We start from the raw sequence: 22,804 nt of genomic DNA, 5'->3' as shown, positions 1-22,804 counted from the left end.
ACGAACCCGCGTCCCCTGCATCGGCAGGTAGACTCTCAACCACTGCGCCACCAGGGAAGCCCCTCCTTTTATATTTTTGATGTCACAGTTTACCTCTTTCTATATTGTGTATTTATTAAACAATTATTGTGGCTATAGTTATTTTTAATATTCATGTGTCCTTTAACATTTTATACTGGAGTTAAGTGGTTACCACACCACCATATTACAGAGTTAGAATATTCTGAATTCGACTATATACTCACTTTTACCACGGTGTTTTATGTTTCAACATGCTTTTGTTACTAATTGTTGTCCTTTCATTTCAGCTTGAAAAACTTCTTTCAACATTTCTTGTAAGCCAGCTCTAACGGTGATGAACCCCCTCAGCTTTTGTTTGTTTAGAAAAGTCTTTATTTTTCCTTTATTTCTGAAGGATGGCTTTGCTGGATAGAGTATTCTTGGCTGGTATTTTTTCTCCAGAACTTTGAATATATCAATCCACTCTCTCCTGGTCCATAAGATCTCTGCTGAGAAACCCTATCCTGATAGCCTTATTGGGGTTCCCTTGTGACTTACAAGCTTTGTTTCTCTTGCTGCTTCTAAGATTCTCTTTTTGTCTTTGCTTTTTATTTTTTTTGAAATTCCTTTATTACCAACATGAACAACACCACAAATCCTACACGCCAGCATTATTTTTCAGCAAGTATACCACACCACTAAAATCGGCTGACCACTACCCACGGAAAAAAGCACACTAAAAATTAAGATCGTCAGACCTTGATTTTTAACAGTTTTATTTATTTATTTATTTAGCGGTACACGGGCCTCTCACTGTTGTGGTCTCTCCCGTTGCGGAGCACAGGCTCCGGACGTGCAAGGCTCAGCAGCCATGTCTCACGGGCCCAGCCACTCCGCGGCATGTGGAATCTTCCCGGACCGGGGCGCGAACCCGTGTCCCCTGCACCGGCAGGCGGACTCTCAACCACTGCACCACCAGGGAAGCCCCCTAATAGTTTTATCTTTATGTGTCTTAGAGAGAATCTCTTTGAGTTTGTTGGCTGACCTACAAACTTTGTGAACTTGAAAATCTAAATCTCTCCCGGATTTGGGAAGTTCTCCACCATCATTTCTTCAATAAGCTTTCTGCCTTCTGGAAATCTTTTGATAGTATCCCATAGATCATGTAGTCTTTCTTCACTCCTTATCATTCTTTTTGCTTTGTTGTCCTCTGACTGGATAATTTCAAAGTTTCTGTCCTCTAACTCACTGATTCTTTCTTCTGCATTATCCGTGTTACTGTTGATGTTCTATATTGTGCTTTTCATTTCATATTTTATTCATAGTATTCTTCAGCCCAGAATTTTTGTTTGCTTCCTTTTTATGATTTATGATTTCTCTTTGTTAAAATTTTCATTTTGTTCATGTATCATTTTCCCGATTTATTTTTCCTGTTTTTCCACCACCCAGTCATGCAGCTCATGATTCTGTGTTTTCTTGTAGGTCATTGAACTTCCTTAAAACAGTCATTTTGAATTCTTTATCAGGAAAAAAACACAGACCTCCATGTCTTTGGTATTGGTTACTGGAGGATTATTGTGATACTTTGGTGGTGTCATGTTTTCTTGGATTTTCATATTCCTTGGAATTTTGCATTGCTGTCTTTGCATTTGAAGTCACCTTCACCAGTCTTCACTAACTACCTTCAGGAGGGAAATACCTTCCATCAGCCCAGCTAGGAATTCTGAGACCTTCTATGAATACACCTGCTCCGTGCTTTTGCTCCCTCTTGTGGTAGAATTCTTAAGCTTACATGTTTTCTCTCAATTCTGCAATGCACCTGGTTGGTTGCTGACAGCCTCCCTGTTACTTTACCAAGAGTGGTGCTAAAATTCAAGTTTGTTGTCCTTCCCTGGGCCACAGATTCTGGCTGGCTTTCTGTGTGTGCTTACTAGCTGTCTGTCAAAGTTCACTCTCACTGCTGCTTTCAGGAACATACACAGGGGGCTGGGTGGGGGTGTGTTGGGGTGACATGGGTCATTTGTCAGGATACATGGGCAATGCAACCCCAGTGGCTTGTGGTTGAGCTTCTTGACAGAGTTTGTGATACAGTTAGTAGGGTCTGCATCCCTTTAATGCCCTCTGAGAGTTCTATCTACCACTCTCTCAGGTTTTTTCCATCATCCGGTCATGTAGCTCATGATTCAGTAATCTGGGTAGAGTGGGAGAAATATGCTTCTTTTGCGGTGCCTCACACAGCTGGAGAAGCTGGGTGCTCATTCACCTGCTCTCCATTTCTCCTATGAGAAAAATGACGGGCTGAGAAGACCTTTCTTATCCCTGAGCTGTGCCTCCTTGGTAGGGGATGTGGTGTGGGTAAAGTCAAACTGTTCCTCTTACCCTCTCCATTTTATCCAACCATATTTTTTGCTCCAGTGTTGTGCTGGTACATCTCCACCGGAAACTTGATTTCCACAAAGGCTTTCTCTTCCATAGGTGGTTGTCTAAGATGGTGTTTTTCAGGGACCCCTAGACTACAGCCATGAAGGGCTGGGACTGGTTCACAAACCCTTGCAGGGTTCATAGGCATGACTATGGTCTTTCTGGGTCCCTTTGTGTATGGTGCTAGATCCCACAGCTCCCACAAAGGCAGTTTTGTCTGTGGATGGATGCCAAGTTTTTGTTGGGGGGGAGGGGAATGATGAGGGTTGTCTTATTCATGAGGGTGTGTCTTATTCAGCCATGTTGCTGACTTCTCTCTCTTCCTGTTTCTCTGTCTAGCTATCTTGTTGTTTTCTTGCTGTACGGAAGTTCAAATGTGTATAGAAAGGTGCATGTAGAGACTGTGCAGCCAAAGGAGTTAACTATGCCAATTCTCAACTTACTGCCTCTCAGCACCAAGTCTGTCCTTCATTCCCTGCTCTGCAATAATGAAAAGGAGCCCTGTAAATATTTTTTCTCCTGTGTCAACTGACATGATGTTAAGCTTTGTCAGTAGCAGGAATTGGAAAAATACTTCAGGAAGAAGGGGTTTCTCCTTCTGGTTCCAGTGTGTTTGTTTCATCAGCCACCTTCAGCACACATGTTTTCTCTAGTGCCCAGCTCCTGCAGCCCAGGCAGGTTTCCTAGCAGCTAGCTTCCATTGCACATGGTGACCCTCAGTAATTAGCAGGCAGCAGTTTTTCCTGGTACCTCCTGAGGCCGCTTTGCAGTAGAGTACCACCAGTGAGATACCTCTCTATAAACAGTTTCCCGTGTTTAGAATTCCCTATTCTTTACTTCCAGAAATAATTTTTTTTTTTTTTTGCAGTACGCAGGCCTCTCACTGTTGTGGCCTCTTCCGTTGCAGAGCACAAGCTCTGGACGCGCAGGCTCAGCGGCCATGGCTCACAGGTCCAGCCGCTCCGCGGCATGTGGGATCTTCCCGGACCGGGGCACGAACCCGTGTCCCCTGCATCGGCAGACGGACTCTCAACCACTGCCCCACCAGGGAAGCCCCAGAAATACAAACTCTTGAAGTCCCAATGCAAAAGCTGCCTCCACGATGTCTTCCCTGATCCTTCTAGTCAAAATGGATTATCTTTTTTTTTTTTTCCAAATGGCCACTTTATGGCACTTTTATGTATGTTCCCTTTCTATTTTATGTTGTACTTATTTGTGTATTTATCTACCAGAGTACAATATAAACCGAGAGCTTAGGAGAATGATTTGAAAATGGCAGGCACCCAGGAAATATGAATGAGTCAGTTAATATGGCATAATGCTGTATTATACAATAAGGAAATAGTCCTAGGTACAGTAGGATTTTGTGGAATACTGAGATGTATGTAGACTGGAATAATCCAAGAAGTTTTCATGGGGAAGAAATAGCTGTTTCTTGAAAGATGTATGGGACTAGGAGAGGCAGAAGGGTGGAAGGTAGGGCTAGGAGAGACTCCATGGTGTGGAAAGCAGCATGATCAAGTGCTCTGTGTTATCATTTGTCTGAAGAACAAGGAGAAGACTGACCTACCTGGAGTGGAGGACCTTTGCTGGGAACAGTGAAAGCTTGCATATGGAGACAAGTATGGGCCTTGGAAGGTGTTACAAAATGTTCTATGAGCTGAATCATACAAACCTTTCCTACACACTTACATATTTTAACTGAATTGTGCATTTTTTACATCATTCACAAATAAGGGGAAAGGAAAAATAAGGGGCTACCACTACTTTACCCACCATTCTCCCACTGTTGCAGAGTAGGAAAATCTCATTAAATAGATAATCCAGATTTTTCCAGATATATGTGGTTGAAGGTGGATGCTGTGTTTATGGCTGCCCCTGGACCATGATGTAAATGCTTTGGACCCTTTCACAAAGATCTTTATTCAGGGAGAAAGTTGAAGTAGATTGATTGAGGTCTTCATGTAAACAATGTGACTGGAAGGCCATCCGAAGCAGTGACCAAGGTTACTCCACCCTTAGTGGGCATCACATCTTCTCCTGTGCACCCATCCAGAGCTGAATTGAGACTAGCCCACCTCCTTTCAGGCTGTGACATCGGGAGAATGGGGTCAGCAGTTACCTAATTTACCCCGTGATCAGCAGATGAATGAGACATGGGATGTGATAACTATTGTCTAAACTGCTTTATCTTATTTGCAATACAAATTCACTAAATCAGTACAGACTTCTCCCAGGATCTTGCTAGCCAGTGCAAAATCTCTTCTAATTCTTTGTACATCTTTTAGAAAATCATGTTCAGTATATAACCCTGAACATAAAATCTGCGACTTTTTGGGGGTGGGGGTCTAAGTTAAGTTTCTGTACCAAGAAGATAGAAAATTACAATAATTTTAATACAACAGAATTTTGTTCCTCTCCCACTTAATAGTCCAAAGAGGAGTTGTCCTGAGCTGGTAGGATATTTCTTTGCCACAAAGTTATTGAAAGATTCAGTATGAAATGTGGTTCTGGGTCCAAATTGGCTGCTACATGTGTTATCATTTCTATACCAGCAAGAAAGGCGAAAAAGGAAAGGATAAGAAATTATCCTTTTAAACACAGTCTAGAAGTTGTAAACATCATTTCCAGTTATATTCAACAGACCGGAATGGTATCATGTGACCACTCCTAGTTGCAAGGGAAGCTAGGAAACATAGTATCTATTTGGACAGACTTGTACCCTGCTAAAATTCAGGTGGTTCTATTAAGGGGAAGAAACTTTGAACAGATCCTGGGAGATAATTAGCAATTTTTTGTACCTAATGCCTTTTATTTTTATTTTTTATTTGTATTTATTTATTTGCGGTACGTGGGCCTCTCACTGTTGTGGCCTCTCCCGTTGCGGAGCACAGGCTCCGGGTGCGCAGGCTCAGCGGCCATGGCTCAGGGGCCCAGCTGCTCCGCGGCATGTGGGATCTTCCCGGACCGGGGCACGAATCCGTGTCCCCTGCATCGGCAGGCAGACTCTCAACCACTGCGCCACCAGGGAAGCCCTGTATTTATTTTTATTGAGATATAATTGACACACAACATATTCGTTTCAGATATATAATACAATGATTTGTATATATTGCAGAATGATCACCACAATAAGTCTAGTTAACATCTGTTACCATGCATAGTTACAGAATTTTTTTTCCTGTAATGAAGACTTTTAAGATTAATCTCTTAGCAACTTTCAAATATGCAGTAAAGTATTATTAACTTTAGTTGCCATGCTATACATTGTATCCCCATGACATTTATTTTGTAACTGTAAGTTTGTTCCTTTTGGCTACCTTCACCCATTTTGCCCACCCCAGCCCCGCCTCTGGCAACCACCAATCTGTTCTTCTCTGTATGTGTGAGTTTGCTTTTCTTTTCTTTCAAGATTTAACGTACAAGCGAGATCACATGATATTTGTCTTTCTCTGTCTGACTTATTTAACACAATACCCTCAAGGTCCATCCATGTTGCTGCAAATGACAAGATTTCATTCTTTTTATGGCTGAATAATATTCCATTATATATGTATTCCACATCTACTTTATCTATTCATTCATCCATAGACATGTATTGTTTCCATATCTTGGCTCTTATAAATAATGTTGTAATGAACATGAGGGTGCATATATCTTTTCCAGTTAATGTTTTTGTTTTTCTTCAAATAAATACCCAGAAGTGGAATTGCTAGATCATATGGTAGTTCTATTTTTAATTTTTTCATGATCATAAATTCTGTTTTCCATAGTGGCTGCACCGGTTTACATTCTTGCCAACAGTGCACAAAAGTTTCCTTTTCTCCACATTCTTGCCAACACTTAGTATTTCTTGTCTTTTTGATACTAGTCATTCTAACAGGTGTGAAATGATATCTCATTATGGTTTTGATCTGCATTTCTCTGATGATGAGTAATATTGAGCATCTTTTCATGTACCTGTTGGCCATCTGTATACCTTTGTTGGAAAAATGTCTATTCAGGCTCTCTGCCCATTTTTTAAGTAGAAGTGTTTGGGTTTTTTGCTATTGAGTTGAATGAGTTCTTATGTATTTTGGATATTAATCCCATATCAGATATATTTTTAAATGTATTTTTCGATTTAGTAAGTCTTTTAATTTTGTTGATGGTTTCTTTTGCTGTACAGTAGCTTTCTAGTTTGATGTAATGTCACTTGCTTATTTTTGCTTTTGTTGCCTCTGCTTTTGGTGTCAGATCCAAAAAATCATCACCAAGACTGATGTTAAGGAGCTTACCACCTATGTGTTGTGTTAGGAGTTTTATGGCTCAGGTCTTACGTTCAAGTTTTTAATCCATCTTGAGATAATTTTTGTGTGTGGTGTAAGATAGTGTTCCAATTTCTGTCCAGTTTTCCCAACATCATCTATTAAAGAGACCATCTATTAAATATCCCCATTGAATATTTTTTTGCTGCCTTTTCATAAATTAATTGGCCATATATGCATGGGTTTATTTCTGGGCTGTCTATTCTGTTCTATTGATCTATGTGTTTGTTTTTTTGCCAATACCATACTGTTTTGATTCTACTATTTCCTATTTCCCAAAGGGAGATCCTTAAAGGAAAATTCTGTGGAAAATTCTCTCCCAATAGGAGCTAACACCTGCTTCCCCTTTCCCTCAACCTCCCACAGTGAGATGATAATTATAAAAGTCTTTAGGCATCTCTTTAAAGAGGCTCTTTTTACAAGTTGAGGTGTCCAGAATTAATTATTGGGTCATTGATTTTCAAATTTGTCAGATGAAAGTGTTGGGGCTCAGGGAAAGCCACCCCCAAATATGCCACAATGGAATATTGATTATTTTGCAGTGAAGTTACTTGAGAAACAGCCCGTGCAAGAAGGGTACTCTGAGTTTCCCCTCTGTCTCCCTAAAAACAGGAAATAACTCTATGTGAAAGCTACCCTCCTAGTTCGAGGAGGAAGGGGGACATCCTTAAACCACCAGAGATAGGAAACTCAGAGCCCAAAAGGCTGTATGAACAACTCTTTACCCTTTTTACTTCTTTACTAAATTACTACCCCAATCCCAAACTCTGTTTAGAGTCTTCGCTAATTAAGCACCCAAGCCTAAGTTTCTTTGTCTTGTCAGTTCTTCACAGGTTTATTATTTCTTTGTCTAAAAAGTATAAAAGCTTCCTGCCTTGGCCACCTCTTAGGTCCTACTTCTATGAGACCTCGGTACATACAAATTAATTTTTTTCTCCTGTTAATATGTCTTGAGTCAATTTAATTATTAGACCAGCCAAACAAACTCAAGAGGGTAGGAGGGAAATTTCCTCCCCACCAGCAACAGAGAAATGGAAAGTCATGTAAGTGATGGAAATTAAAAATGTAGATGCATTTAACTCCCCTATAAAGTGTAAGAATTTTATCAGTCCCCAAAATGGTTATACTATGACTATACCATATTTTTCTAGTAGGAAACTACACACGTATACTTATTAATAAAACAAGTAGCTACAATGAAAATGATGAAAAACCTGAGCTGCCCAAATAAGTATGGTTCATGATTTCTGAGCTTTTCTATTAATTTTAATTGTGTATTATTTTTTCACTATTCGGTCATCTGTCAGGACCTGCCACCAGTCAAACAGTGGCAAGTGTAGAAGACTATATAATACAAATAGGAGAAAAGTCTAAAATTGCAAAGAAAGTCTTAGTTATCAACTTAACGTTTCTGTGATTTGAAAAAAGACTGGCATTATTTAATTTTATCAACAGAGTACTTCTGCCAAATGAGGAAAAAAACACATTCCATGGGAGACAAATTCCAAGAACCTCTGGAGTGAGTGGTAGACAGTAATTACTAATACTTGATCAAAGTAATTATAAAATAAATGTGATGTTTTAAAGGTGGATTAATTTGGCAACAATGTTGAAGATGGATAGGAATAGATGAAGAAAAATAAGGCATGGTGTGCAGACACTGCTGCATTGCCTCAGTGTGGCAGGTTCTTGATGAGGGGAGTGATGGAAGAAGTGGAGGGAAAAGTGTGAGAGTGAGAGTCATCACAAGGAAAGGAACGTGAGGACTTGAAGAGTCATTCACGATAGTAAATGATGAAGATGACACTTCTAGTTTGGGTAAATGAGAAATTCACTAAAAATAGGAAGTTTGGAAGAGAAAGTTTGAGGAGTAAAAGTGAATGTGTTTTTATCATTTTATTGGAAATGATGGTATAAAACTTAATAAAAATGAGAATATAAAAAAAGATGGTCGACAACCATATGGCCGACAACCAAAATGGCCGACAACCATATGAAATGATGCTCAACATCGCTGATCATTAGGGAAACGCAGATCAAAACCACAGTGAGATATCACCTTACACCAATTAGGATGGCTACTCCCCCCAAAAAAGAAAATAACAAGAGCTGGTGAGGAAGTGGACAAATCGGAAGCCTGGCACAAAATTGGTGAGAATGGAAAGGGTGCAGCCACTATGGAAAACAGTATGGCAGTTCCTCGAAAAATTAAAAATAAAATTACCATAGAATTTAGCAATACCACTTCTGGGTATATACTCCTCAAAATTGAAAGCAGGGTCTCACAGATATATTTGTGCACACATGTACATAGCAGCATTATTCTCAACAGCCGGGAGACGTAAGCAGCCCAAATACCCGTCAATGAATGAATAGATAAACAAAATGTGGTATATACTACAATGGATTATCATTCGGCCTTTACAAGAAAGGACATTCTGACACATACTCCAACCTGGACAAACCTAAGGGACATTATGCTAAGCGAAATAAGCTAGTCACAAAAAGACAAAATACTGTATGATTTGACTTATGAGGTATATAGGGTAGTCAAATTCATAGAGAAAGGAAATAGAATGGTGGTTCCTGGGGGCTAAGGGCACTGTGAAATGAGGATTTGTTTAATAAGTATACAGTTTCAGTTTTACAAGATGGAAAGAGTTCTGGAGATTAGTTGCCCAACAATGTGAGTATATTTAACACTACCAAAATGTGCACTTAAAAATGATTAAGATGGTAAGTTTCATTTTATGTGCATTTTGCCACAATAAAAATAAAAATATGGTACTGTAGTGTGGTGACAAGTGGAGAACATTAAAAAAAATATTTGAAGTTAGCAGAGTTTTTGATGAAGTAATAGAATGTTCTAGTTTGTGATGTACCCACACAGTGGTGGGAATTTTAGAAGCCATCTTTCTATGTAATCACTATTAATGTTTTATAAAGTTGGCATTATTTTTAAAGATGAGACTAGTAAGATTTAGAGAGATTAAGTAACCTGGAAAGGCCCCCCAGCTGGCCTGTGGTAATGCCAGGCTTTGGGCTCTCCAAGGTAGGCTGTTTCAAGATGCCATGTCATCTCTGTTGCAGAAAGGACTTGAAGCCAGAGCTCAGGGAGAACCACAGATAGGTCCAGGAGGGAAGAGGGAAGTCAGGGAAGATTCAGCAGAATTGCAGTTAGAGAGGGAAAGATGTCTAGGATCAGAAAATTGCAGTGTTGGAGTCCAAGAGAGAATTCCAAGGAGACAATGAAAGGTCCAGAAGTGTTTCTGCCTATTTTTATGTAATTGCTTATCACACTACCTTTGTACTTAATTACCTCAATTTTGTGCAGAAAAGAAAGCTAGATGGGCCTCATTTGCTTCAATTCTGCTTCTATTATGTTTACTATTGTAAAGTTCCATTTTAAAAAGTCACTCTGGGGACTTCCCTGGTGGCGCGGTGGTTGAGAATCCGCCTGCCAATGCAGGGGCCACGGGTTCGATCCGTGGTCTGGGAAGATCCCACCTGCCGCGGAGCAACTAGGCCCGTGCGCCACAACTACTGAGCCTGCGCTCTAGAGCCCGTGCGCCTAGAGCCCGTGCTCCTCAACAAGAGAAGCCACCGCAATGAGAAGCCTGCGCACCGTAGGGAAGAGTAGCCCCCGCTCGCCGCGACAAAGCCTTCACGTAGCAACGAAGACCCAATGCAGCCAAAAATAAATAAATAAATTTTTAAAAAAAGTCAGTATGTGCTGCTATTTAATTCTTTATTATATTGTTTGATCCTACTGAAAATACTCACTATTGGTGTCGCTTAAAATATGTTTTCACTTAACTACCTGATTCATTACCCTGGGAAAACAGATTTACCCAAGTTGGATTCCCATACCACCCTTCCCTATTACTGCCCCTTCCATCACTCCCTATGCACGTACACACACACACACATACACACACACACACACACACACACCCTATGATGTACTAGCTGTCTCCAGGTGGTCTTATTACTCAATGTTTTTGAAGGGTAGCAGAATATGCTACCCAAAATACATCCTTTGGCATAAGGATTCTTTTAAGAAACTGTAGATCCAGGAATGCTCTGAAAACAGAGTAAAAGTTGCCCTTTTGTAAGAGAAATGTACATCTATAAAGGAAATCCCCATTTGTAAGGGCTTCTCCCTCTCTGTACCAGGAAGAGAAGGACTCTAAATCACAAGAAACTCACATTAATAGAGAAGCCGCAGAATTAAATCTGCATAACAAACCTTGTCTTTTTTTTTTTTTTTTTTACTGCTCTTCTCCTGGTTCCCTCCTCTAACATCTTTGTTTTGTCCTTAGATGAAGGTGTATATAAGGTGGTAGCTTGGGCCATCTCAGGGAGTTACTGAGGTATACTTATTAATAAACATCTCTTGGTTTCCTCTCATTAATCTATCTTTTATTACAGGAGGTCTCAGCCAGGCACTTAGAACGGTAGAGGGGAAATTACTTTTCCTCTCCTACATTTTCAAACCCTTGTCCTATCTAATTGTCTAAAATAGGAAAAAACTCTGCTCTGTGTTCATGGATTATGAGACTTTTAAAATAAATTGGCTATGGCAGAAGCAGTGTGCCTGTACTACAGTGCTCTCTTACAGAGGATGAGCTCCTTGTTAGGAAACCCCACGCATCTTTTGAGTTTCTAGAATAACTCCCTATATCCACATGGTCTTGCTTATTTTGAGCCACTGCAATTCAGCTCATTTCCCACCTATTTTTAGTGCTTCCTCCACCTACTCTGGTTCCTGCCAACTTCCCCCCTCCCTCCAAATCAGGCTGCAAAACAGTCACTTGCACCCCGTTCCCATCAGTGTCCAGGGCCAAGCCCTCAGACCATTATTATGCTAAAAGCTGTTCTGCAAATCACCTTAGGAAGCAAATCCAGGAGCACAGAACATGGCCTTCTTGGATTCTTATCCTGTACTTTTGTTCCTGGGATTGATGATTTCGCTCCAGGACAGATTAAATATGTCAACTCCAGTCAAATCACCCCACACTATTCCCACCATATGACAGAGTGGAACACGGGAAGGAAAGAGCACTGGGGCAGGGCTCAGGATGCTAGGTTTAGGTTCTTATGAGGTCACTAAGTAGCTGTGTGGTCCAAGCTCGTACTTTTCTCCTGGCTGAGTGAGTCTCAGGTTTCTCATCTTAAAAAATGAGTTAAGGGCTTCCCTGGTGGCACAGTGGTTGAGAGTCCACCTGCCGATGCAGGGGACATGGGTTCGTGCCCCAGTCCGGGAGGATCCCACATGCCGCGGAGCGGCTGGACCCGTGAGCCATGGCCGCTGAGCCTGCGCATCCGGAGCCTGTGCTCCGCTACGGGAGAAGCCACAACAGTGAGAGGCCTGCATACTGCAAAAAAAAAAAAAAAAAAAAGTTAATTCAGCAAATACTCTCCTGTATGCAAAATATAAGGGTATTGAGTGAAATAGAATATATTTAATTCAATGAAAACTTATTGAGTGGTTACTGTGTGCAAGGCACATTTCAAATAATATTAATTGAGTACCTACTATGGGCCAAGTACTGTTCTAAATGATATGGGAAGCAAGGGATACAAAGATAGAAAAGGTTAAATAACAAATCAGAGCAAAAGCTAAAGAACTGACACATGGAAAGGAATAATTAATAACAAATTAATGGTTAAATAATAAAGAGATGCAGGACATAGGGAGAGAAGGAGATGCACTAATGACCAATAGAGCTATCACCTAAAAAGACAAAATGAATAGAAGAGTGCTGTGGAAGGTATAAAATGCTATAAAATCTCAAGAATAGTATTATTACTTTAGATGCTCGAAGTCTGCAATTCTTAATGCTGAAATAAAACCACACTAAATGTTCATCCCAATAAAATGCTTTCTAAGATGATCACACTGATGGAATGCAGTGCATACATTGGTTGTGTGTGGATTTTGACATTGGGCAGATCTGGGTTCAAATTCCTTCCTAATAGTTCTGCCATTTGGGGGCCATCACTTATATTCTCTACCTCAGTTTCCTCATCTCTAAAATCAGTTTAGCGATATTATCAACCTCATCAGCTTGTTGAGGATCAAATGAGATAATGCTTACCAGGTGCTGAGCTAGGTGGCTGAAAGCATGTTGGCTATTTTTCATAGCATATATCTTTGTCACATTCTTAATGCCACTTTCAATATTGCTGGCTTTTACACAAGATACTCTGTTAGGTAACATGGGGACCCAATAAAGAAAATAGAGCCCCTGTCATTGACATGCACCTGAAGAGGGATTCAGAACACAAAGAAGCCTTTGATAACTAATAGCACAAAGTGTTGGGGTAAAAGACAGTTTCCTCTACCCTTCTAGGCTCTTCTCACTGGTCTAAGAATTAAATTGACATGAGACAGATTCACAGGAGAAAATAAAACAAAATTTAATAACATGTATATATGGCAGAGACCCAGGAAAACCGAGTAACTCACCAATGAGCCAAACCCTCACTTTCAAATACCATCTTTAACTGAAGACAAGAAGAGGCTGTTGAGGGTAGTGGTTTGGAGCTTCAAAGGGGAGGAAGGCAATTCATGTGCAGATGGAAAAGCAAACGTTTGGTAAACAAATGTGCAGAGGTAGTGGGACACAGAGAGGAATTTTAACAAACAGATTGTTTAGGTTCCTCCCTGTCTACACACCTAGTTCAGACTAGTGGTCTAGCGGGATAGCTCCTTCCTGGAACAGGTTCTCTACCTACATTTTTTTAGGCGGTTAGGGGGAGATCAGCGTTTCTTCCTGTATCTTTCAGGCCTTGATTGTTCTCGGCTCGAAATAATCTGCATGCCAAAGAGACATTCTGGGGTGGCAAATTTTATTCCCCTACAAAAGCAACTAAGTGACTACGGAATGTCATCCTGTCCCTGCCTGCACAGTAAAGCCAATCTACTGACACCGGGCTGTGGTGAAGGAAAGTGCAGCATTTATTGTAAGGAGCCATACAAGGAATCCAGAACGGTTGGTGCTGAAAGAGCCTTCATGGACCGATGGGTTTCAGCACAGCATTTTTAAGGGCCAGGTAAGGGAGGGGGGCGGGTCGCAGGGTATGTGATCCGTTCATGCACAGTTCTCTGATTGGATGATTGCGAGGTAACAGGGCAGGGTCACAGGGGTTAACCTTATCATTCCTTAGGCTCTAGTAGGCATGGGAGCTACGTGTTCAAGGTCATCAAGTAATTAACTTCTTCCATTTGGTGGGGGGTTTAGAATCTGTAAAACAACTCCGGAAATGTGCATCAGATACTGTTATCTGGGTACTTCAGAGAAGAGCTAAAGCAGAGGATATGGGGGAGGGGTCTGCCCCAGAAGGCCTCATAGGGTCTTGCTTGGTGACAGTAGTAAATATTTGGGAAAAGAAATCATCGCAGGGGACTGGTCAGCAGACGCTGGGTGGAGAGGGCTGGGAGCTGGGCAGGAGCTCAGGGTCAGGCCTGGCCAACAGCAGAGGTGAAGAGTCTGATGGGACAAACTAGCTCTCTGGGTAGTTTATGTCAATAGTGACCGGCAGCCAGTGCTGCCAGGTGGCACAGAACCAGGAACCCCAGCAGGTGAGTTGAGCTAATGACGAGAACGCAGGTAGGAGATGCTGGGAAGTTCAGACCGATGGGTTGGCGGCGTCTGGACCTGCCCTTGGGTAGAAAGGCCTGGCCACCGGGCTGAGGTGCAGAACAAGTTTTGAAGAAAGAATGAATCTCGAAAACTGGAGCACGTGGGAGCATGTTGGCTTAAGAAGTGCTATTTGTGAAGAAGTTAACCCACAGCTAGAAGCCCAGCATGGGAGCCCCGAGGCCCTTGGTCCGAGGTCCGCGGTCACTTGCTTAGAGGCGAACTGCCGTTGTTTCAGCCTTGGTCCTTCAGAGAATCATTCTTGGTTACTAGGGAGGGCTTTGCTGTTGGAAGGCTGAGGAAGGCAGCTGTGGGGGAAGAGAGGTGGGGCTGGCAGAGAGCATGGTGGACATCTCTCTTCACCACTAAATGGAGACTGGGATTCGTGAATTAAAGAAAAGTTATGCAGTAACTGCCACACCAGGTCTGCGTGGTCGTTGCGTTCAGGTAGTTTTGGAACTAATTTGAGGCACCAAGACTTAGAGAAAGATTAAAGGGAGTGTCAAGAGCGGAGCATGGTAGACTGGCTTCTATTATCAGCACCACTGATTCTCTCCAAGAGGCAGTTTCATCACCTATAAAAGTTTATCTTCCTTGCTGTCCTCAATTCCACAAACGTTCATTGTGGCTCTCCTGTGCCACATGTGGTGCGAGGGAAACTCACAGAAGAGGGAGGTGCGGCCCTGTCTGGTGGTGGGTGTGGGGAGTACGGGGCACAGTCTATCAGGAAAGAGCAGGAGAGAAGGAAGAGGATGAGATGCGTAGGTTCAGTGGGTACCAACTTGGTACTTCCTACATGTGATCTCATTTAAAGAGCTCAGCAAAGTGATGGGGCAGGTGTTACTATTTGCCCTCTCAAAGATGGAGTGATGAAAGCCTGGAGGGGAGTTAGACAACCTGTCCAAGGTCATAGCACTGGTAAATGGTGAAGCTATGGTTTGAACCCAGCTCTGTCTTATCCCAAACCTATGATCTTCCCAACATCTCATCGGGGGAGAGAGCTGGGCAAGCAACTCATCTTCAGTGCATGTTTGAAGCCCAGAGTCATCAGAGCACAGGGAGGAATAAGGAAGAGTTTCATCTGGGTTTTAAAAAAGGTGACATATGGAGAAGCACAAAAAGGGCGTTTAGGGAAATCAGGCAGTATGATTTGTGTAAAAGTGCATTTTTTTTAGGCTGTGGACAGAATCTGAGGGTGTGAAATTGCAAAGATAACCTTCTTTCTCTACAGCCTTTTCCATTAAGGAGTCTGGGGATGAACAAAATATGAGCACGGGCATCATCTATCCCTCAGATGTGGCCTTAATGGGACAGGATGAAAATCAATATTGTTATCACTTTGGAGCAAGAAGGTGGTTGACGGAGCCCAAAATGTCAGCAGCCTGACAAGGCAAAGGCAGCCTTGGTCCAGGGCAACTGATATTGATTATAATGATTTCAAAGCAATTAGCACATGGATCTGCCTCCCATTCATTTTACCTTCCTTCTCAAAATCTGTACATTCAGGGCCAGGAGGAACCATTGCTATTTGGGGTGCTGGCTCTGCTATTTGGAAGGACATCAAGAGCCACAGCGTTCTGCCATCAGCTTCTCATCACACAGGGCTCAGCAGGGGTAAGAGGGAGTTTTAGAATGTTTGGGGCACCCAGGACCACAGGCAGGATTATACAACAGGCAAACCATATCACATTGGTGCTGCATTGAAGCTCTGGGGTCCTGAGTGCTGGTCTTAAGACAGTTGTTCATTTGCTGTGACTTTGGACAAGTCACTATCTCTCTGGGCCTCAGTTTCCTTGTCTTTAAAGGGAAGAAATGTTCTTTCTCTGCTTTGGTTTGGTGGATGCATATATGTGTGTGTGTATGTATTTGTGTGTGTGTGTGCATGTGTGCATATGTGTCTCCATATATGTTTACGTGTATATGTGTGTGTATGTTTGTGTATGCATGTGTGTGTGTGTGTGTTCTCTCTGAAGAACTAATAACCCTTGACTCTTGGTCCCTCATTGATTTGTAGTTTATCTTCAGGTACTTAGCTCTTCCTCATCTTCCTCTCTGCTTCCTTCCTTTGGAACATGCATACAGTTTGAGAACTGAGAACATTTGATTTTTTTCCAATGGCCTTTATTCAACAAGAATGGACCTGGCATGAATTATATGCCAAGGAATGTGCTCAAAGCATGGGGTACAATATAAATGTGACAGTTAATTTTATGTGTCAAATTGACTAAGCCACTGGGTGCCCAAACATTTGACCAAACATTATTTTGAGTGTGTCTATGAGGGTGTTTACAGGTGAGATAACTTTTGAATCTGTAAATTAAGTAAAGCAGATTGCTCTTCCTAATATTGGTGGGCCTCATCCAATCAGTTGAAGGCCTGAACAGAACAAAAAGGCTGACCCTCAATGAGTAAGAGGGAACTCCTCCTGCCTGACTGCCTTCAAGCTGGGACATTGTCTTTATCTGACCTTCGGGCTAGAACTATAGCATCTGCTCTCCTGGGTCTCTAGCTTGTTGACTGCAGATCTTGGGACTTAGCCTCTGTAATCACCAAGTCCTTATAATAAATCAATCTCTATCTGTCTATCTATCCATCCATCTATCTATCTATCATCTATCTATCTATTATCTATCTATCATCTATCTATCTATCTATCTATCTATCTATCTATCTATCTATCTATATCTATCTATCTGTCTACCTACCTGTCTATCTATCATCTCTGTCTCCATTGGTCCAGTTTCTCTGGAGAGCTCTAATGCAATGAATAAGGCACCCATGTTGAGAAGTGCTTTCCATGTCTGATTCTTGCTCTGCTGCTCTAATAACCTTCTGTGGGACAGGAGGTAGTGTTTTGCCATAAAGTAGTGTCCCAAACTTTGCTACACATGAGCATCACCTAACCTGGAGAGTTTTGAACAATCTCAGTACCCAGATTGCACCTCAGACCAACTCAACCAGAATGTCTGTCATGGGACCCAGGCATCAGTATAATTTAAAGATCCCCAGGTGATTCCACTATGGAGCAAAGCTTGGGAATTACTGCCTTAAAAATAAGATTTGGAGGTCTTTGGTAACTTTTGATGATTTCAGGTGTATAATTAAACTTTGACTAAAATAGCATAGAATAACTTTATCCTTCATCATAGGGAAGTAACTTTGGGTAATGATAACTACCATGGACTGAGCATCTGCTATGTGTCAGGCACTGATGTGGGACTTTGCACACATTAGCTCTTTAGTCATCCATTTCATGGATGATGTAAGTAGGACTCAGAGAGATTAAATGACTTTGCTGAATCTGCAAACGTATGCAGAATTAAGATTCGAACCAGGTCTGTCAGGCACAAAAGTTGTGCCCACATCCATGCACTCCACCACTGTATGCTGCCCCTCCAGGTGGCACCTGGGTGTGGTGCCCACCCAGGCTCCAGCTCACAGTTTTAGGAGTAAGAACGAGGTGTTAGGGACCCACTCAGTCCCCTTCCTCCATGAAGCATTCCATGCCTTCTCTAATACTTCCAGATGTCCTCCTTCTCTTTCTGAATATACAACTTAGATCTGATTCACATGTTTTACAATATTGGCTAATTGTGTGATGTTTTTCAGCAAGCTTAGGCATTCCTTGGGATCAGAGACTCTCTCCTTTTTTTTTTTTTTGTTCTTGATACCTGGAACAGTGAGGGGGAGTACATAGTAGGTGCTTACTAAGTATTTCTGAATTAATTTATGTCTAGGCACAGAGCAGAGTCTTCACAAATGCTTGGCGGTAGAGTGCTGTAAAGCAGACTCCTAGAATCGGAAGAGGCAGTGTGTAATGCAGTTGGGAAGAACAGTAACACTTGTGGACATGTGAGACCCCATCACTGGGTTCCATTTTGCCCTGGCCCTCCCACTTGGGCTTTTGCTATCCTAATAGGGTCTCCATCCTCATGTTCTCCTGCAACTGATGTATCTGGGTCCAGTTGATCCTTTTTAATACTTAGGGCAAATGATGTTTATGTTTGGTACCAGAAGGGTTTTCATACTTGAAGAACTGGTAAGATCTAGGAATGAGTCATGGGGATGACAGGTAGTCCATCAATTTTTCTCACACGAGTACATCTGAGTGTGTGGTGTGAATATTTATGTGTGTGACTGACAGTGTGAGTATGTCTGTTTAGGGGAGTCTGTGTGTGTGTTGGTGACCTTGTATCAAAGCATATGCTTCTTTCCCTTTTTCTCACTTGCTTCATGCAAGATGAGTTATTTAATGTGTTTGCTTCTTTTACTTTGTTGCTTATGAGTTTATTGGATTACACATCAGCCCCCAGGGGTTCGGAAACCGTGCGATCTAGTCATTAGCACCATTCCTGCATTTTAACTCTCTTAACTGGAATCAGCATAGTCATGGCAGTCAACTTTAACTGAGGATTCCTTTCACTCTGCTCTTTGAGAGGAAAAGAGAGGTAAAGACCCATGAGAGAGAGGGTAGGATTCAATAATCCTGCCCTACCTGTGCACTGGAGAATATCCATTATGGTAGTAATAGTACCTGCTGTTGTATTTGTCTCAATGCTGAGGGACCCCAAGGAAACAGGAACTCAGTGCCATTGACTGGGTCAGGCTTAGCTGGCACATGATACTCAGTAAATGTTTGCTGAATGAATGAGGTGGGGTGAAACAGAAGGCCTCCTTCAAAAAGAAGTTTTATAAGTCACATAAAAAATTGGCTTCCGGAACCAGTGTTTCATTTAATAAAAATGAAGATGTTAAAACTAAAGTATGGTCTTTGTTTTTTTTTCTGAAACTCAATTTTCTTTATATAGTCCAAACTTCTATAATGATAAGATAGCTTTGCAATGATATCATCATCTCATAAATTAAACATGAGTTAGAAAAATGGCAGTTCTTTTTTACACTTTGAGCAAAACAAATGTCTGAACTTTCATGTGTGGGTAGCTGAGTGGGGTCCACACTCTGGGGTAATGCTTACTTTGTGGGTTCTGGAAACTTTGGAAGAGATGTGCTCTGTGCATCTTTGGCTGCAGAGACTGGGTTTTCTAAGCCTTACATTATCTGAAGTCTCAGCACTAAAGAAAGGGCTCAATAAATGCTTGGGATGAGATTAGAAATAAAAAGCATGCTTGAGTGAAGCAGAACTATTTGCCTAAAATCAATTCATTGGATGATTAATTTATAGGATTATTGATAATTGATTTACCAATTAATTGTTGTTTCTGTTAATTACTTAGAGTTTATAGTAAGTTTTTTTTTTTTACATCATATGGTATAATTTATGTATTCCTGTTCTTTGGGTTTATGCTTGCTGGGAATAACAGTTGCAATCCCACAGCTAACATCATACTTGATAGTGAAAAGCTGAAAGCATTTCCTCTAAGATCAGGAACAAGACAAGGATGCCCACTGTTGCCACTTTTATTCAACATAATTTTAGAAGTCCTAGTCACAGCAATCAGAGAAGAAAAAAAATAAAAGTAATCCAAATGAGAAAGGAAGAAATAAAACTGTCACTGTTTGCAGATGATGTGATACTATACACAGAAAATCCTAAAGATGCCACCAGAAAACTACTAGAGCTCATAAATGAATTTTGTAAAGTTGCAGGATACAAAATTAATATACAGAAATCTGTTACATTTCTATAAACTAACAATGAAAGATCAGAAAGAGAAATTAAGGAAACAATCCCATTTACCATCCATAAAAACAAAACAAAACAAAACAAAAAAACTAGAAATAAACCTACCAAAGGAGGCAAAAGACCTGTACTCTGAAAACTATAAGACACTGATGAAAGAAATTGAAGATGACACAAACAGATGGAAAGATATATTGTGTTCTTGGATTGGAAAAAATAGTATTGTTAAAATGACCATATTACCCAAGGCAATCTACAGATTCAATGCAATCCCTATCAAATTACCAATGGCATTTTTCACAGAGCTGGAACAAAAAATTTTTATGGGCACACAAAAGACCCTGAATAGCCAAAACAATCTTGAAAAAGAACAGAGCTGGAGGAATCACGCTCCCTGACTTCAGATTATATTACAAAGCTATAGTAATCAAAACAGCATGTCCCTTTTGCATTTTGAATTGAATTCTGTCATGGTACAACTAAGGGTTTTGCAGGTGGTAGAATAGGTTGATTTCTTCCATTGCACTTCCAACTCAACTGCGCTTTTGATTTCTCTTAATTCACAGAACTGCTTTCTTGAGTGGGAGAGAATGGGAGGGAGTCACAGCAGGTTTACAGGGAACTGTATTTGAGTTTGAGCTACATGTAGGTGCCTGTCACCAAGACATGTGTTGTGGGTCTCTACACATCTTCACACCTCACCACACTCATGTGTGCACACAGACACAGATACTCATGTCTATTTCTACATCTGTCTTCTCCCTAGTGATATGTAAGCCCTTTCTGAGAGGCACATGCTTTTTCTTGGTTAGTCCAGGAAATAAAAAGCCCAGTTTCTGGTTAATTTTCACATGTCCATGAAAACTTAAATTTCTTTAAAAATAAAACTTGTGTATCTGCTTATAAAACATTGAGATTTCAAAAAGAGCTCAGATTCTGAAATAGAAAGTATATATAAAATTGGCCTTCAACTGGGCTAGGCTGGCAAAGTATAAATTTAAAAAGAAGTGGAATAATGAGTTAACTGGGCTGAGAATGGTAAACACACATCAGATTCTGTGTAAGAGCCCTGTGATTCTTTATATATAATACCTTCTGGATACCACCATTCCCATTCTTCTGTTTTGAGTGGATTTGCCTTATGTTGCCCCATTCTCTGCTGTGCTGCTCCTTGTCCTTCAGCCCTTAGGTTAACTATCACCTCTTCAACTTGACCTTCCCTGACCCCTTGCTCCTCACCAGCCCCTGTGCCCCAGGCAGCATTCTGCTTTCTTTAAATCATAGTACTCATCTCTGCAGAACATTAAACAGTTTTTTGTTTTTCTGTCTCCCACTCACTCATCACTGGGTCCCAAGTTCAATGAGAACAAGAAGCCAGTATCCCTGCTTAGCTGTGTCCTTGGCACCCGTAAGATCTGACCCAGAGGGTCCTCAGGAAGATTTCTTTCATGAGTTCTTGAAACCCCACTTTATTCCATAGAAGTATGAACATCTTATTTTTCTCAACATCTTGGGGTGTCATGTGTTCAATTAATTTTTTTTCTCTTTTAATGTTGGGGACAGTGGGTTTTACCATATACATGTTTTGAATTCTTATGGGTTCAAATGTATCCTTTATGGTTTCTCACTTTGATGGCATAATTAGAAAATCCTTCATATAAGGATGATAAAAATATCCACCTGAATTTTCACCGGGTGTTTTTATGTGTTTGCTTTACATTTAAATATTTAATCTGTCCTGAATTTATTTTGGAATAAGACACATGGTAAGAATCTAAATTAAATTTTATTCAAACTGCTAGCCAGTTGTCTCAACACTATTTATGAGAAATATTTTCATTTCTCTGCTGATTTGAAGTAACAGCTTAATAATCTGCTAAATTCCTCTACATGCTTATGTCTTTCTCAGGACTGTATTCTGATCCATTGATCTGTCAGTCAAGCTCTGCCCCAGAACCACAACACTTTATTTATGGTAGCTTTATTATAGCATAACTTCTTACCTAGAAGGACAAGTGTCTCTTTCTCTAAACCCCATTATTCTTTTCTTTTCTTTTTCTTTTTTTTTTTTTTTTTTGCTGTACGCAGGCCTCTCACGGTTGTGGCCTCTCCCGTTGTGGAGCACAGGCTCCGGACGCGCAGGCTCAGCGGCCATGGCTCATGGGCCCAGCCGCTCCACGGCATGTGGGATCTTCCCGGACCGGGGCACGAACCCGTGTCCCCTGCATCGGCAGGCGGACTCTCAACCAGTGTGCCACCAGGGAAGCCCCACTATTATTTTCTTTTAAAATACTTTCATTTTTTTCTTAAATCAGAAGTATGTTTTCAATTTTCAAAAAAAAGTGCTAGTGGATTTATTGGGGTTGCCTTAATGGGATACATTATTGTTTTTAGGCTTGCCCATCTAAGCATTTGGTATATTTCTTGACTTATTTTAATTTTTTATGTCCTCCAAAGACTTTATTTTCACATTTTCTTTTTATACTTGATGAAGTCTGGAGAATAAAACATCCTTAAAGTCTTCCACTCCATTTGTCCCTTTTCCATATGTTTCCTGTGGTTTAGAGCCCCTCTCTATATTGAACCAATTTCATCTGGGTTGAGTCAGGGGGTAGTGAGAGTCACAGACAATGTTTGGAAGAACTTGAGAGACTTCCTCTCTGAAAGAATGGCTAGAGTCTTCCATGATGGTCAAGGTTTCAGAAAGCAGAGAGGAGCTTGCCAGGTCCCAGGCCTTCAGGCCAAACAATAATCCACAGCAGACCATGTGTTAATCTTCTCCAAGCAGC

This window comes from Lagenorhynchus albirostris, chromosome 2 (genome assembly GCF_949774975.1).
Source record: "Lagenorhynchus albirostris chromosome 2, mLagAlb1.1, whole genome shotgun sequence".
Taxonomy (NCBI): domain Eukaryota; kingdom Metazoa; phylum Chordata; class Mammalia; order Artiodactyla; family Delphinidae; genus Lagenorhynchus; species Lagenorhynchus albirostris.
This window is presented reverse-complemented; position numbering follows the sequence as displayed.